Source organism: Scyliorhinus torazame, chromosome 5 (genome assembly GCF_047496885.1).
Source record: "Scyliorhinus torazame isolate Kashiwa2021f chromosome 5, sScyTor2.1, whole genome shotgun sequence".
In the NCBI taxonomy this organism is placed as follows: domain Eukaryota; kingdom Metazoa; phylum Chordata; class Chondrichthyes; order Carcharhiniformes; family Scyliorhinidae; genus Scyliorhinus; species Scyliorhinus torazame.
In genome coordinates, this window is record NC_092711.1 from 120,168,902 (window position 1) to 120,183,089 (window position 14,188).

The following is a 14,188-nucleotide window of genomic DNA, read 5'->3' on the forward strand; positions in this document are numbered from 1 at the left end:
AGGAGTAAGGAGTTCTCGTTTTTCTCCTATGTCCATAAAGTCTACTCGCGAAGAGACTTTTTTGTGCTGGGAAGGGCGTTGATCCCGAAGGTGAGGGGAACGGAGTATACGGCTATAGCCATTTTGGATCACGCTCCACACTGGGTAGACTTGGAGATAGGGGAGGAAACAGGAGGGCGCCCACCCTGGAGAATGGACATGGGACTAATGGCAGATGAGGGGGGGTGTCTAAGCGTGAGGGGGTGCATTGAAAAGTACTTGGAACTCAATGATAATGGGGAGGTCCAGGTGGGAGTGGTCTGGGAGGCGTTGAAGGTGGTGGTTAGAGGGGAGCTGATATTAATAAGGGCACATAAAGGGAAGCAGGACAGTAAGGAACGGGAGCGGTTGCTGCAAGAACTTTTGAGGGTGGACAGACAATATGCGGAAGCACCGGAGGGAGCACTGTACAGGGAAAGGCAAAGGCTACATGTAGAATTTGACTTGCTGACTACGGGCACTGCAGAGGCACAATGGAGGAAGGCACAGGGTGTACAGTACGAATATGGGGAGAAGGCGAGCAGGTTGCTGGCACACCAATTGAGGAAAAGGGGAGCAGCGAGGGAAATAGGGGGAGTGAGGGATGAGGAAGGAGAGATGGAGCGGGGAGCGGAGAGAGTGAATGGAGTGGTCAAGACATTTTATAAAAAATTATATGAAGCTCAACCCCCGGATGGGAGGGAGAGAATGATGGGCTTCTTGGATCGGCTGGAATTTCCCAAGGTGGAAGAGCAGGAAAGGGTGGGACTGGGAGCACAGGTCGAGGTAGAAGAAGTGGTGAAAGGAATTAGGAGCATGCAGGCGGGAAAGGCCCCGGGACCGGATGGATTCCCAGTCGAATTCTATAGAAAATATGTGGACTTGCTCGCCCCGGTATTGACGAGGACCTTTAATGAGGCAAAGGAAAGGGGACAACTGCCCCCGACTATGTCTGAAGCAACGATATCGCCTCTCTTAAAGAAGGAAAAGGACCCGCTACAATGCGGGTCCTATAGACCTATTTCCCTCCTAAATGTAGATGCCAAGATCCTGGCCAAGGTAATGGCAATGAGAATAGAGGAATGTGTCCCGGGGGTGGTCCACGAGGACCAAACTGGGTTTGTGAAGGGGAGACAGCTGAACACGAATATACGGAGGCTGTTAGGGGTAATGATGATGGCCCCACCAGAGGGGGAAACGGAGATAGTAGTGGCGATGGATGCCGAGAAAGCATTTGATAGAGTGGAGTGGGATTATTTGTGGGAGGTGTTGAGGAGATTTGGTTTTGGAGAGGGGTATGTTAGATGGGTGCAGCTGTTGTATAGGGCCCCAATGGCGAGCGTGGTCACGAATGGACGGGGATCTGCATATTTTCGGCTCCATAGAGGGACAAGGCAGGGATGCCCTCTGTCCCCATTATTGTTTGCACTGGCGATTGAGCCCCTGGCGATAGCGTTGAGGGGTTCCAAGAAGTGGAGGGGAGTACTTAGAGGAGGAGAAGAACACCGGGTATCTTTGTATGCGGACGATTTGCTACTATACGTGGCAGACCCGGCGGAGGGGATGCCAGAAATAATGCGGATACTTGGGGAGTTTGGGGATTTTTCAGGGTATAAATTGAACATGGGGAAAAGTGAGTTGTTTGTGGTGCATCCAGGGGAGCAGAGTAGAGAAATAGAGGACCTACCGTTGAGGAAGGTAACAAGGGACTTTCGTTACCTGGGGATCCAGATAGCCAAGAATTGGGGCACATTGCATAGATTAAATTTAACGCGGTTGGTGGAACAAATGGAGGAGGATTTCAAGAGATGGGATATGGTATCCCTGTCACTGGCAGGGAGGGTGCAGGCGGTTAAGCTGGTGGTCCTCCCGAGATTCCTCTTTGTGTTTCAGTGCCTCCCGGTGGTGATCATGAAGGCTTTTTTTAAAAGGATTGAAAAGAGCATCATGGGTTTTGTGTGGGCCGGGAAGACCCCGAGAGTGAGGAAGGGATTCTTACAGCGTAGCAGGGATAGGGGGGGGCTGGCACTACCGAGCCTAAGTGAGTATTATTGGGCCGCTAATATTTCAATGGTGAGTAAGTGGATGGGAGAGGAGGAGGGAGCAGCGTGGAAGAGATTAGAGAGGGCGTCCTGTATGGGGACTAGCCTACAGGCTATGGTGACAGCCCCATTGCCGTTCTCACCGAGGAACTACACCACAAGCCCGGTGGTGGTGGCTACACTGAAGATTTGGGGACAGTGGAGACGGCATAGGGAAAAGACTGGAGCCTTGGGGGGGTCCCCGATAAGAAACAACCATAGGTTTGCCCCGGGGGGAATGGATGGGGGATATGGAATGTGGCAAAGAGCAGGAATAACGCAACTGAAAGATCTGTTTGTGGATGGGAAGTTCGCGAGTCTGGGAGCGCTGACCGAGAAATATGGGTTGCCCCAAGGGAATGCATTCAGGTATATGCAACTGAGGGCTTTTGCGAGGCAACAGGTGAGGGAATTCCCGCAGCTCCCCACACAAGAGGTGCAGGACAGAGTGATCTCAAAGACATGGGTGGGGGATGGTAAGGTGTCAGATATATATAGGGAAATGAGGGACGAAGGGGAGACTATGGTAGATGAACTAAAAGGGAAATGGGAAGAAGAGCTGGGGGAGGAGATCGAGGAGGGGCTGTGGGCAGATGCCCTGAGCAGGGTAAACTCGTCGTCCTCGTGTGCCAGGCTAAGCCTGATTCAGTTTAAGGTATTACACAGGGCGCATATGACTGGAGCACGGCTCAGTAAATTTTTTGGGGTGGAGGATAGGTGTGCGAGGTGCTCGAGAAGCCCAGCGAATCATACCCATATGTTTTGGTCATGCCCGACACTACAGGGGTTTTGGATGGGGGTGACAAAGGTGCTTTCAAATGTAGTAGGGGTCCGGGTCGAACCAAGCTGGGGGTTGGCTATATTTGGGGTTGCACAAGAGCCGGGAGTGCAGGAGGCGAGAGAGGCCGATATTTTGGCCTTTGCGTCCCTAGTAGCCCGGCGCAGGATATTGCTAATGTGGAAAGAAGCCAAGCCCCCGGGGGTGGAGACCTGGATAAATGACATGGCGGGGTTTATAAAGCTAGAGCGGATTAAGTTCGTCCTAAGGGGGTCGGCTCAAGGGTTCACCAGGCGGTGGCAACCGTTCGTCGAATACCTCGCAGAAAGATAGATGGAATGGAAAAAAGAAGGCAGCAGCAGCAGCCCAGGATCGGGGGGGTGGGGGGGGGAGGAGGAACCAGAAGGACTCTCAGGGTTGTTAATATATACTGTATAATATGTATAGGTCGTTGCTACAGGTAATTATATATTGGACTGTTAAATTATATTTTTGGAGAGTGTTACTTGTGATAAGGCAGTTGCCAATTAGGGTTAGTTTTCATTTTTGTTATTTATTATTGATTCATTCATTTTTTGTTTATAAAATAGGTCATTGTTATTTGTGTTGTTATAATATTGTGTAAAGGATGCACAATGTACTGTGTCGGTTGACCAAAAATTTTCAATAAAATATTTACAAAAACAAAAAGTAAATTGGGCACGGATTTGACAGAAATTCCTTTTTTCAAAAGCGAATTGGACGATCAGCTGTAATGGAGAAAACTCAAGGCCGTTGAAAAACATTGAGACTAATCAAAAGATTGTTCTTTTGAAAAGCTGGTCAAGGTGATCGAGGTGCCACTTATTGCGGTTTGCCATTTTATGGTGACATTGATTTATTAGTCTCTCTGCAGCATTCCTAATGAGAACAGCCGAATTCTAAAAACCAAAGGCCCCAAAGTGTGACTGAGTGACAGAACAGTATCCGCTTTCCAGACAGACCCATTGGAGCGAATATCAGCCAGCTGTTTCTGTAGTGTAGTGGTTATCACGTTCGCCTCACACGCGAAAGGTCCCCGGTTCGAAACCGGGCAGAAACATTATGGACGTTCCTCATTTGGCCATGAGTTGTATTCTTGCTGTTTTCTGTTTACTCATTAAGCGAATCCGTTACATTACACCCGTTTCAAATGATATCCTGCAAAATCCACCATTATGGGGACTGGGAGGAATCGGTCAGAGAGTTCACACGTGTTAAGTGTGAATGGTTTTCTAATGTGCTGCGACATTTTCTGATTCTAATAATAATCTTAAATCAATTTCTCTGCCGCTTGTCTGAGTTTACAGCCGAATTGTTCTCCCTCAAAAGAAGGTTCTTCAGTGCAACAAGAATGCAGGTTTCCTGTTCTCGGTCAGAGGGTCAAACCCGGTGCCTGTTTCTGTGGTGTGGTGGTTGTCTTGCTTACTTTACACTCAAAAAACCCTGGATTGGAAACCGCGTAAAAACATTGTCAAATCCCATTTGTTTAAGTGTTTGGGAAAAGTTGCATAATTGACATTTTCATTGTTACTCATCCCGAATAACCCTGGAACTGAGTAAAACTGCCGCGTGGAACCCCGGTCCCCAGAGCTTCAGCCTGATTCTCTGCATTGCCAGTTTAGTGACAATAACACAACTCAACACCAACCACTCCCCCAGTGAATCCGCAATAACACAACTCAACACCAACCACTCCCCCAGTGAATCCGCAATAACACAACTCAACACCAACCACTCCCCCAGTGAATCCGCTATCGAATATTACCTGAATATATCTTACAAAACAAATGTCATTTGGTCTCATATATGCCGGAAAATGAATTCAGGAGAAGCAGAAGTGCTGAAAATCCCCGGTACACTGAGCAGGAACATAGATACTCCTATTTTAACTCAGACAAATATTAACAGTTCCTTCAATGGCGATTAATGCAGGTCAGAGGCTGGGAATCTCCCTGTTATTCTATTAAATTGATTAATACTAAAAGGCTGGGAATCCTGCGGAGAATAATTCACTCCCCCCATCCCCAGCCTCTTCACCATCAACAGTCACAAGTCAGGAATTGAATGGCTCAAAGGGCAGAGCTGGCGAGGTGGATTGGCCATGCGAAATGGCTGGGTTACGCGGGGGGGGGGGGGGGGGCTAGTTAGGGTGCTCTTTCCAAGGTAGGTGGAGACTCGATGGCCCGAATAGTCTCCTTCTGCACTGCAGGGATTGTATGATCCTACCAATATTGATCTCCTTCAGTTCCTCCCTCTCACTAAGCCCAGCATCCCCAACATTTCTGGCATCTGATTTGTGTCAGTTTCTGTCCCTTTAGAATACACTGGAATTTGTCAAAAACACCACTAAAAGTAGATCTAAACGATGAACTGAATTGGGTTATAGTTATTGAATCAGCATTTTTCATGGACTTTGCAAACTGATGCCGAATAGTTTACCAGGAACCAGCCAGGAGCCGAATCCCAAATCTCCTGACCTGGAGTCAGGCGCGTTCTCCATTGCGCCGCTGGCCCACAGGGGGAATGACGTCGTTACATCTGGTCCAACACGTCACACAGACTATTCAACCCAAAGTGCTTCACAACTCTGGGGGGAATTCCCTCAGGATCCCCTCTGGCGGGTTGGATCAGAGTCAGGGTTGGAATTGGCGGCGTGTAAAATACACCAATGCTGTTCCCAGCGCGGGAGGTCATTCCCGAAAAACAGAAAGAAGGAGCTGGGATTTCTGGGATGTGTCCAGCGTCTGTTTGTGGGGAAATGCGGTTGGTGAATGCGGCTTGGACAATACTTACTAGGATATAAAACAACAAATTGATGAATTTAAGTTTGGAAATTCCCAGCTTCTCTCTGTCTGCAGGTATTTCCCGCCCTGAGCTGCACAATGAACAACAAACCACACCGATAAAACTAACTTTTATTTCCTGTCCGTTCAACTGGTGTCGTTTTTCATCAAATGTCCGAACGGTGTAAAGTTCCGATCATGTCCACCAGAGGGCGACATGGTCACACGTTTCCTCCTTATCAAATACCCGCCACAGTATTCACCGTAAGGTTCTGACTCAGTCAATGGTCCCTCTCTATTTTCAAATATAGCAACAGATGAAATAGAAGCAGAAATTGGCCATTCGGCCCCTTCAGGCTGCTCTGCCATTCAATAAGATGTGGAGATGCCTGCGTTGGACTGGGGTGGGCACAGTAAGAAGTCTTACAACACCAGGTTAAAGTCCAACAGGTTTGTTTCGAATCACTGGCTTTCGGAGCGCAGCTCTTTCATCGGGTGTGTAAAGAGGTGGGTTCCACAACCATATATATGGAAAGAAGTCTTACAACACCAGGTTAAAGTCCAACATGTTTGTTTCAAATACTAGCTTTCGGAGCACAGCTCCTTCCTCAGGCTCCTTCCTCCATTCACCTGAGGAAGGAGCAGTGCTCCGAAAGCTAGTGATTCGAAACAAACATATTGGACTTTAACCTGGTGTTGTAAGATTTCTACTGTGCTCCCCCCAGTCCAACGCTGGCATTTCCACATCATATATATAGACACAGTCAATGACACAAAGACTTGCATTCAAAGTATCATCTTGCATCATCTTGATTCAAAACAAACCTGTTGGAATTTAACCTGGTGTTGTCAGACTTCTTACTGTTCAACAAGCTGGCTGACCTGTTTGTGTTTCCAATTGCACACTCCCATCATACAAAGATACAAAATAAGATTCTGTGATAGTAAATGGTCTGTTTTCTAGAATGATACAGCATATGTGCAGAGTTCGAAAGAAGCTCAACAAACACTCGAGGAACAGCAGCGCATCTTTCCACTGGGCTCAATACAGCTTTCACACTCAGAGTGTGTGCAACCGTCTCACACTGTAAATGCTTCCCCCATTCTGTGTGCCCTTACATCGCAGATTTGGGTTTGAATCTTGTTTCCACTTGTTCTTTGTGTCCGGGCGACAGTTGTTGATCAATCTGCCATCGACAGCTCCTCCAGACACATCTTTTGTTTCTTTGTTTCTTCCATTGCTCTGACAGAGAGCTGGCACAGACACGGCAGCCCGAATGGCCTCATTCTGTGGTGTAATCATTCTCTGATTCGATGCTAACCTCAGCCCGTGGCCAGGGACCCAAGGCCTTTTCTCAGTTAATCTCTCCTGACTTGCAGCATATCAGAGCCCTTTCCTGTTGTTCTGTTTGCTCCCTCCGGGATTTCACTGCTTCTAATTTTCCACATTTCTAACCTGTCCCGGTTTCAATGGAATTTTGTTTCCGTCTCCAAAAATGCTGCCTGACATCCTGAGTTTCCCCAGCATTTTCCGCAGATATCTGAGTGGCTGTGGGTGGCAATGAAAGTATCTTTTGGTTCAATCACCTCCTTCTTATTGGCTTGTTGGTCGAGGGGTAAGATTCTCGCTTTAGGGTTTGTGCTGCATGAAAATGTGGTTCAAATCCCGGACCAGCCCTTTGATGTTGTTTCTTATTGGCTAAGCAACATGTTTTCTTCATTTCTTTCCGGTGCAGACGGCGGGATTCATTCACATTGGGTTTGCTTTGAGAAGCTGAGCTCACGCTGCAGAGAACCAATACGTTCCCGAGAAAATCGAAATATTTTCAAAAAGCTTGTCTGTGAGTGGACATTCCCTTATCTCTGTTGACTAATCCAGGTGACTCCATGGTGGTGGATTCAGGCAGCTGCCTGTCTGTTTCATTTTATCCATTCGGGGATGTGAACCTCGCTGGCTGCTCCAGCATTTACTGCCCAGGACTATTCGCTATTGAGAAGGTGGTGCTGAGCTGCTTCTTGAACCGCTGCAGTCCATTGGTGTAGGTACACCCACTGTGCTGTTAGGGAGGGAGTTCCAGGATTATTTCCCAGTGATAGTGAAGGCACAGCCGATATATTTCCAAGTAATAATAATCTTAATTATTGTCACAAGTAATCTTACATTAACAATGCAATGAAGTTACTGTGAAAATGGTCAGAATGGGGAGTGGCTGGGAAGGGGAATTTCAGGGTGTCGGGTCTTGGGTTTGATTCACCTGAGGAAGGAGCAGCGCTCCGAAAGCGACTGACATCGAAACAAACCTGTTGGTCTTTAACCTGGTGTTGTAGGACTTCGTACTTGGGTTTGGAAGGCGCTGTCTAAGATGCCTTTGGTGAGTTCCTGCACCCATCCAGGCAAGTGGAGAGTATTCCATCACACTCCTGACTTGTGCCTTGTAGATGCTGGGCAGGTTTTGTGGAGTTAGGAGGTGAGTTACTCGCTGCAGTATTCCCAGCCTCTGACCTGCATTTGTCGCCATTGAACGAATTTGTGCCGAGTCAAAATAGGAGCATCTATGTCCCTGCTCAGTGTGCCGGCAATTTTCAGCACTTCTGCTTCTCCTGAATGCATTTTGAGGTACATGTCAGAGCAAATGACACGTGCTTGAAAGTTATTATATTCAGGTAATATTGGATAGTGGATTCAATGGGGGAGTGGTTGGTGGTTGAATAGTGTAATTGTCTCTGGACCAGTAAAGCAGAGAACCAGGCTGGAGCTCTGGGGACCGGGGTTCCACGCAGCAGATTATCTCAGCGACTCAATTCAAGGACAATTCAAGATTGGTGTAAATTAATAATGAAAATGTCAATCATGTAACATTTCCACACACGGAAATGAATGGGGTTTGACAATGTTTCTGTGCGGTTTTAAACCGAGAGCTTTAATGCTGTAAAGCAAACATGATCATCACTACACTGCAGAAACAGGGAACAACGCTCAGCGCACTGACCGAGCATAGTAAACTGTGCGCCCTTATTGCACTGAAGAACTTTCTATTGTCAGAGTACTATTCGACTGAAAACTTAGGCAAGTGGCGGAGAAATCGATCCGACATTAGAATCATAAAATATCACAGCACATTAGAAAACCATTCAAAGTTAACACGTGTGAACTCTCTGACTGCGATTCCTGCCAGTCTCCATCACAGAGTATTTTGCAGGGTATCAGTTGAAACTTTGCGGGTGTAAGATAATGCATTCGCTTAACTATTGAACAACAAATAGCAAGGATACAACTCATCTGCAAATTTAGACGAGTAACGTCAATAATGTTTCGAATAAGGGACATTTGGTGTGTGAGAGGAATGTGTTAACCAGTACACTGAAAAACAGCTGACTGACAATGGGCCCATTGGACTGGTGTTTGGAAAATGTGTTGTCTTGTCTGTAAACGTGATAATACTCCAACAAAAATATAGATATTGAAAAGAGCAAACCGATTCGTCTCAATGTCCTTTTCTCTTTCTGTGATCTTGAGGATTCTCTATTCCAATTATTCTTCCAATTTGCTTTTGAAAAAGGAGTTTCTGTAGAATCCTTGCCCAGTTTGATTTAATGGCAACGTTCCCCTGGTCCAATGACCATGAGATTTGGACATGAAGATGATAAAGTTTATGATGTAAACATTACGTAATCATGCAATTGGTTTCATATGAAATTTACAAAAGTGTATTTTCTGCTGAAGCATCGTCATTATTTCTGAGTTGATAACAAAATCTAATTAATTTGATCTACATCCTGTTTACAGAGTCTGTCTATTAGAGAGGGATTTGTGAAGCTTAACAAAGCCCTCTCGAGATCACTTTGCTGAAGTAGTTTACTTTATTAGATTTCAAATGAATTATGAAATGTAGAAATGTCAGCTCAGCAAATATCTCAGGGTGAAATGATTTCCTCTCATTCAGTAATAACATCAGTCTTATGTTCCTTCGAAAAACATCAAACAATTTTACTCAGTATTTGTTCCATTACTCAAAACTTGATATTATTGATACTTATCTCATCTGAAATTGAGACTCTCTGAAATAACATAGAATTTACAGTGCAGAAGGAGGTCATTTGGCCCATCGAGACTGCACCAGCTCTTGGGAAAGAGCACCCAACCCAAGGTCAACACTTCCACCCTATCCCCAGAACCCAGTAACCCCACCCAACACTAAGGGCAATTTTGGACACTAAGGGCAATTTATCATGGCCAATCCACCTAACCTACACATCTTTGGACTGTGGGAGGAAACCGGAGCACCCAGAGGAAACCCACACACATACGGGGAAGATGTGCAGACTCCGCACAGACAGTGACTCAAGCCAGAATCGAACTTGGAACCCTGGAGCTGTGAAGCAATTGTGCTATCCGCAATGCTACCGTGCTGCCCCCAAAATATACAACATTTAATTGCAAACATGAATGACGAAGAAAATAAATCGAGTCACTGGGTAATACAAGTTCCCTTGTCATAGATTATCATAGAATTTACAGTGCAGAAGGAGGTCATTTGGCCCATCGAGTCTGCACCAGCTCTTGGAAAGAGCACCCTACCCAAGGTCCACACCTCCATCCTATCCCCAGAACCCAGTAACCCCACCCAACACTAAGGGCAATTTTGGACACTAAGGGCAATTTATCATGGCCAATCCACCTAACCTACACATCTTTGGACTGTGGGAGGAAACCGGAGCACCCAGAGGAAACCCACACACATACGGGGAAGATGTGCAGACTCCGCACAGACAGTGACTCAAGCCAGAATCAAACTTGGAACCCTGGAGCTGTGAAGCAATTGTGCTATCCACAATGCTACCGTGCTGACCCCAAAATATACAAGATTTAATTGCAAACATGAATGACGAAGAAAATAAATCGAGTCACTGGGTAATACAAGTTCCCTTGTCATAGATTATCATAGAATTTACAGTGCAGAAGGAGGTCATTTGGCCCATCGACTCTGCACCGGCTCTTGGAAAGAGCACCCTACCCAAGCCAACACCCCCACCCTATCCCCATAACCCAGTAGCCCCACCCAACACTCAGGGCAATTTTGGACACTAAGGGCAATTTAGCATGGCCAATCCACCTAACCTGCACATCTTTGGACTGTGGGAGGAAACCGGAGCACCCGGAGGAAACCCACGCACACACGGGAAGAATGTGCAGACTCCGCACAGACAGTGACTCAAGCTGGAATCGAACCTGGGACCCTGGAGCTGTGAAGCAATTGTGCTAACCACAATGCTACCGCGCTGCTTGTGTTCATTTGAGATTGACCACAGTTAATTTTTAAACACAATCAAATATCTTCACAGGTCAGAGATGTAAGAAATATATTTGACCCTCTTTGTTCTGGATATGAAACATTTTGCAGTCTAAATCCCATACATGTATAAGAAAGGAGGGCTGACAGCAAATCCGCTCTGATCCTGGATTTCCTCATCTCCCTGAGTGGCTTTTCCTGTTTCTCTACCGCAAAGCCCGATTTTCAAAAAGGTGGTTCAGTTAAATCTCTGCCATTTCCTCTAATGAAATGAAATGAAAATCACTTATTGTCACAAGTAGGCTTCAAATGAAGTTACTGTCAAAAGCCCCTAGTTGCCACATTCCAGCGCCTGTTCAGGGAGGCTGTTACGGGAATCGAACCATGCTGCTGGCCTGGTCTGCTTTCAAAACCAGCGATTTAGCCCTGTGCTAAACATTTCAGTTACAGTATAGTTTGTGTCTGTCTGTATGAGCACACATTACTATGAGATATGTTTTGGGTGGTGATTACACTTTTTTTTCTTTTTAGAAAAATTTAGTGTACCCAATTCTTTTTTTTCCAATGAAGAGGCAATTTAGCGTGGCCAATCCACCTACCTTACACATCTTTGGGTTGTGGGGGTGAAACCCACGGTGAGAATGTGCAAACTCCACATGGAGGTGATTAAAAATATTAATCTACACCCATAAATCCATTAAATTCTGTTGTGAGATGAACAAACTGCAAATATCCAAACTGTATCAAAATGGGATCATCTTTTTCTGATCTTTGGTTCTTCAATATTCACTACCTCCGACTTCTCTGAATGAAGTATGAGGCCGAGATGAGACCAAATATATATCTAATATATGGGATTCAATTGACATGCAGAAACAATCGCATGTTATTCAAACTTTCCTCAAACTAAGCAAGACGGGTCTGGTTTAGCACAGGGCTAAATCGCTGGCTTTGAAAGCAGACCAAGGCAGGCCAGCAACATGGTTCAATTCCCGTACCAGCCTCCCCGAACAGGCGCTGGAATGTGAATGTGACGACGAGGGGCTTTTCACAGCAACTTCATTTGAAGCCTACTTGTGACAATAAGCGATTTTCATTTCAAGTATTCGATGTTTCTGCCCAGTTTTGAACAGAGGACCTTTCGCAGGGTTAGATGAATGTGATAACCACTACCCTGCAGAAACAGGCGGCAGCGGAGCAGTCAATGGACCTGTGATATGTTCTGCTGCAGCTTCTGATGGTTAGGCTGAGGGGCCATGTCACTTATTACTCTTCCCCACATGTTTATTTCTAGCAACATTCTCATTACTTCCTGTTGGGGGACATTTTCTGATATTGGACTATGATATACATTATAGATGGCTCTGTAACTACATTTGTGCTCCTATATTACTTTTGAATAGTACTGATGAGACAAAAGGTGCTCTATGGCTTAGATGCCTGTTTATAAGAGGCAATTTGTAGAAATAGATAGTGTATACACAATGCTTGTTAATATCAGAAAGGACACAAAATGGCTGTTAGCGATTAAAGCAATACTAAAGACACAAAATGGCTGAACTAGCCACATTCCTGAACAATAAGTTACAAATTGTGTAAACTGCCTCCTGAGAGCCAAGCGTGGGTACTTAAAGGGAGTATCTCACAGCTGCTAATAACAGCTTCACAGAATAAGGAATGCAATGTATCCATAATAGATCAAGGTCTCCAGCTGTGGACAGGACATATCCTTGTGTTAGTTTTGAACGACTTCTGAATGAAGTTAGGAGCGGGTAAGACAACACCCACTTTAACCAGAGATGTGATAACTGGGATGCTAAGAAAATTGATTGACTGCATGTAATGAATTGTAACGCGAATATAGTTGATTGATTGCATGTAAATGAGAATACAACTAATTCCGCCCCTTGAATCCGTGTATTAACCCAATGCGAACCTTAGCTCAAGTGAGAAAGAGTATTGCAAGACTGCGTAAGTCTTCAAATCTTTCTCCCAGATCTGAAATAATAGACTGCTTCTTTACTTACTCAAACAGGCCTTTGTGTGAATATTTTCACCTCTAATACTTCCATTGACCTCTCTACCCTCACCATTGTCTGTCTCCCCCCCCCCCCCCCTAACACACACATACACACCCAAAGCACTTGGGCCATCTGCTCTCTGTTCCTAGTCTTCCTCTGACACACTGCTTACTTGTGTTCTGCCATTAACACATTCTAATCTCTTAATGTGTCACTATCAGCACCTTTCTTAGCCTTGTAAGAAGTCTTACAACACCAGGTTAACGTCCAACAGGTTTGTTTGGAGTCACTAGCTTTTGAAGCACAGCTCCTTCATCCGGTGAGTTTCTTAGCCTTGATCACCCCCATTTACATTCCCTTTTTCTTTCTGTCCAAGACATTTTAGTCATTCTCCACCTATTGCTGGCCCTCTATCCAGTTCCAATTCTCCACGAGGCCTCTGCCCCAGCCACCACCCCTGCCCCAACCACAATAGTCTAAATTATGACCCTGTTTCCAGTTCTCCAGCTTTGACAAAGAGTCACCCAGACCTGGAACGACAGCTGACATCTCGCTCCACAGAGGCTGTCAGACCTGCTGGGATTGTCTAGGATTTTCAGGCTTTGTTTCTGATTGAAGCATCCACAGTAAGTTGCTTTTATCTTACAATTAGACATGATTGACACAATTATTATGTTCATCTGCATCTGTTAATCCGTTATATACTGCTGTGGATGAACAAACTGCGAATATCCGAACTGTCTTAAAGCAGGGAAATCTTTATCAGCTCATTGCTTCTGGAAAATTCAGTACTTCAGACTTTACTGAATCAACTTTTGTGGCTGATGTGAGACTAAATCTCCTATTCCTCCAACATACAAGATTCAGGTAATATTCAGGGACAAACGTATGTTGTGCAATGTTTTCCTCAGACTAAATGAGAAGCATTTAATGCTTCTGGCAGTTTCGAACCAGGCACCTTTCACACGTTAACTGATTGTGATAACCTCTACGCTACAGAAACAGCTGGCAGCACAGTACCCAATGGCCCTGTGCAACGTTCAACTGCACAGTCTTGCTGCAACTTTCAATGGTTCAGCTGAGAGGCCAGGTCACTTATTACAAGAAGACAACAGTTTCTTTAAAACATATGTCTCAACTTGTAAAACCAGAAGAAATAGAACTTATGTTGAACTTTAGCATTTGTTCAGCAAAT

At 45.4% G+C, this 14,188-nt stretch overlaps 1 non-coding gene across 1 annotated transcript; it reads left to right on the forward strand.

The window, feature by feature from the left end:
* The first annotated feature begins 3,885 nt into the window (after positions 1–3,885).
* Positions 3,886–3,958, forward strand: trnav-cac (transfer RNA valine (anticodon CAC)). The gene has a single exon. It is a non-coding gene; the product is annotated as a tRNA-Val (tRNA).
* Positions 3,959–14,188: the final 10,230 nt, after the last annotated feature.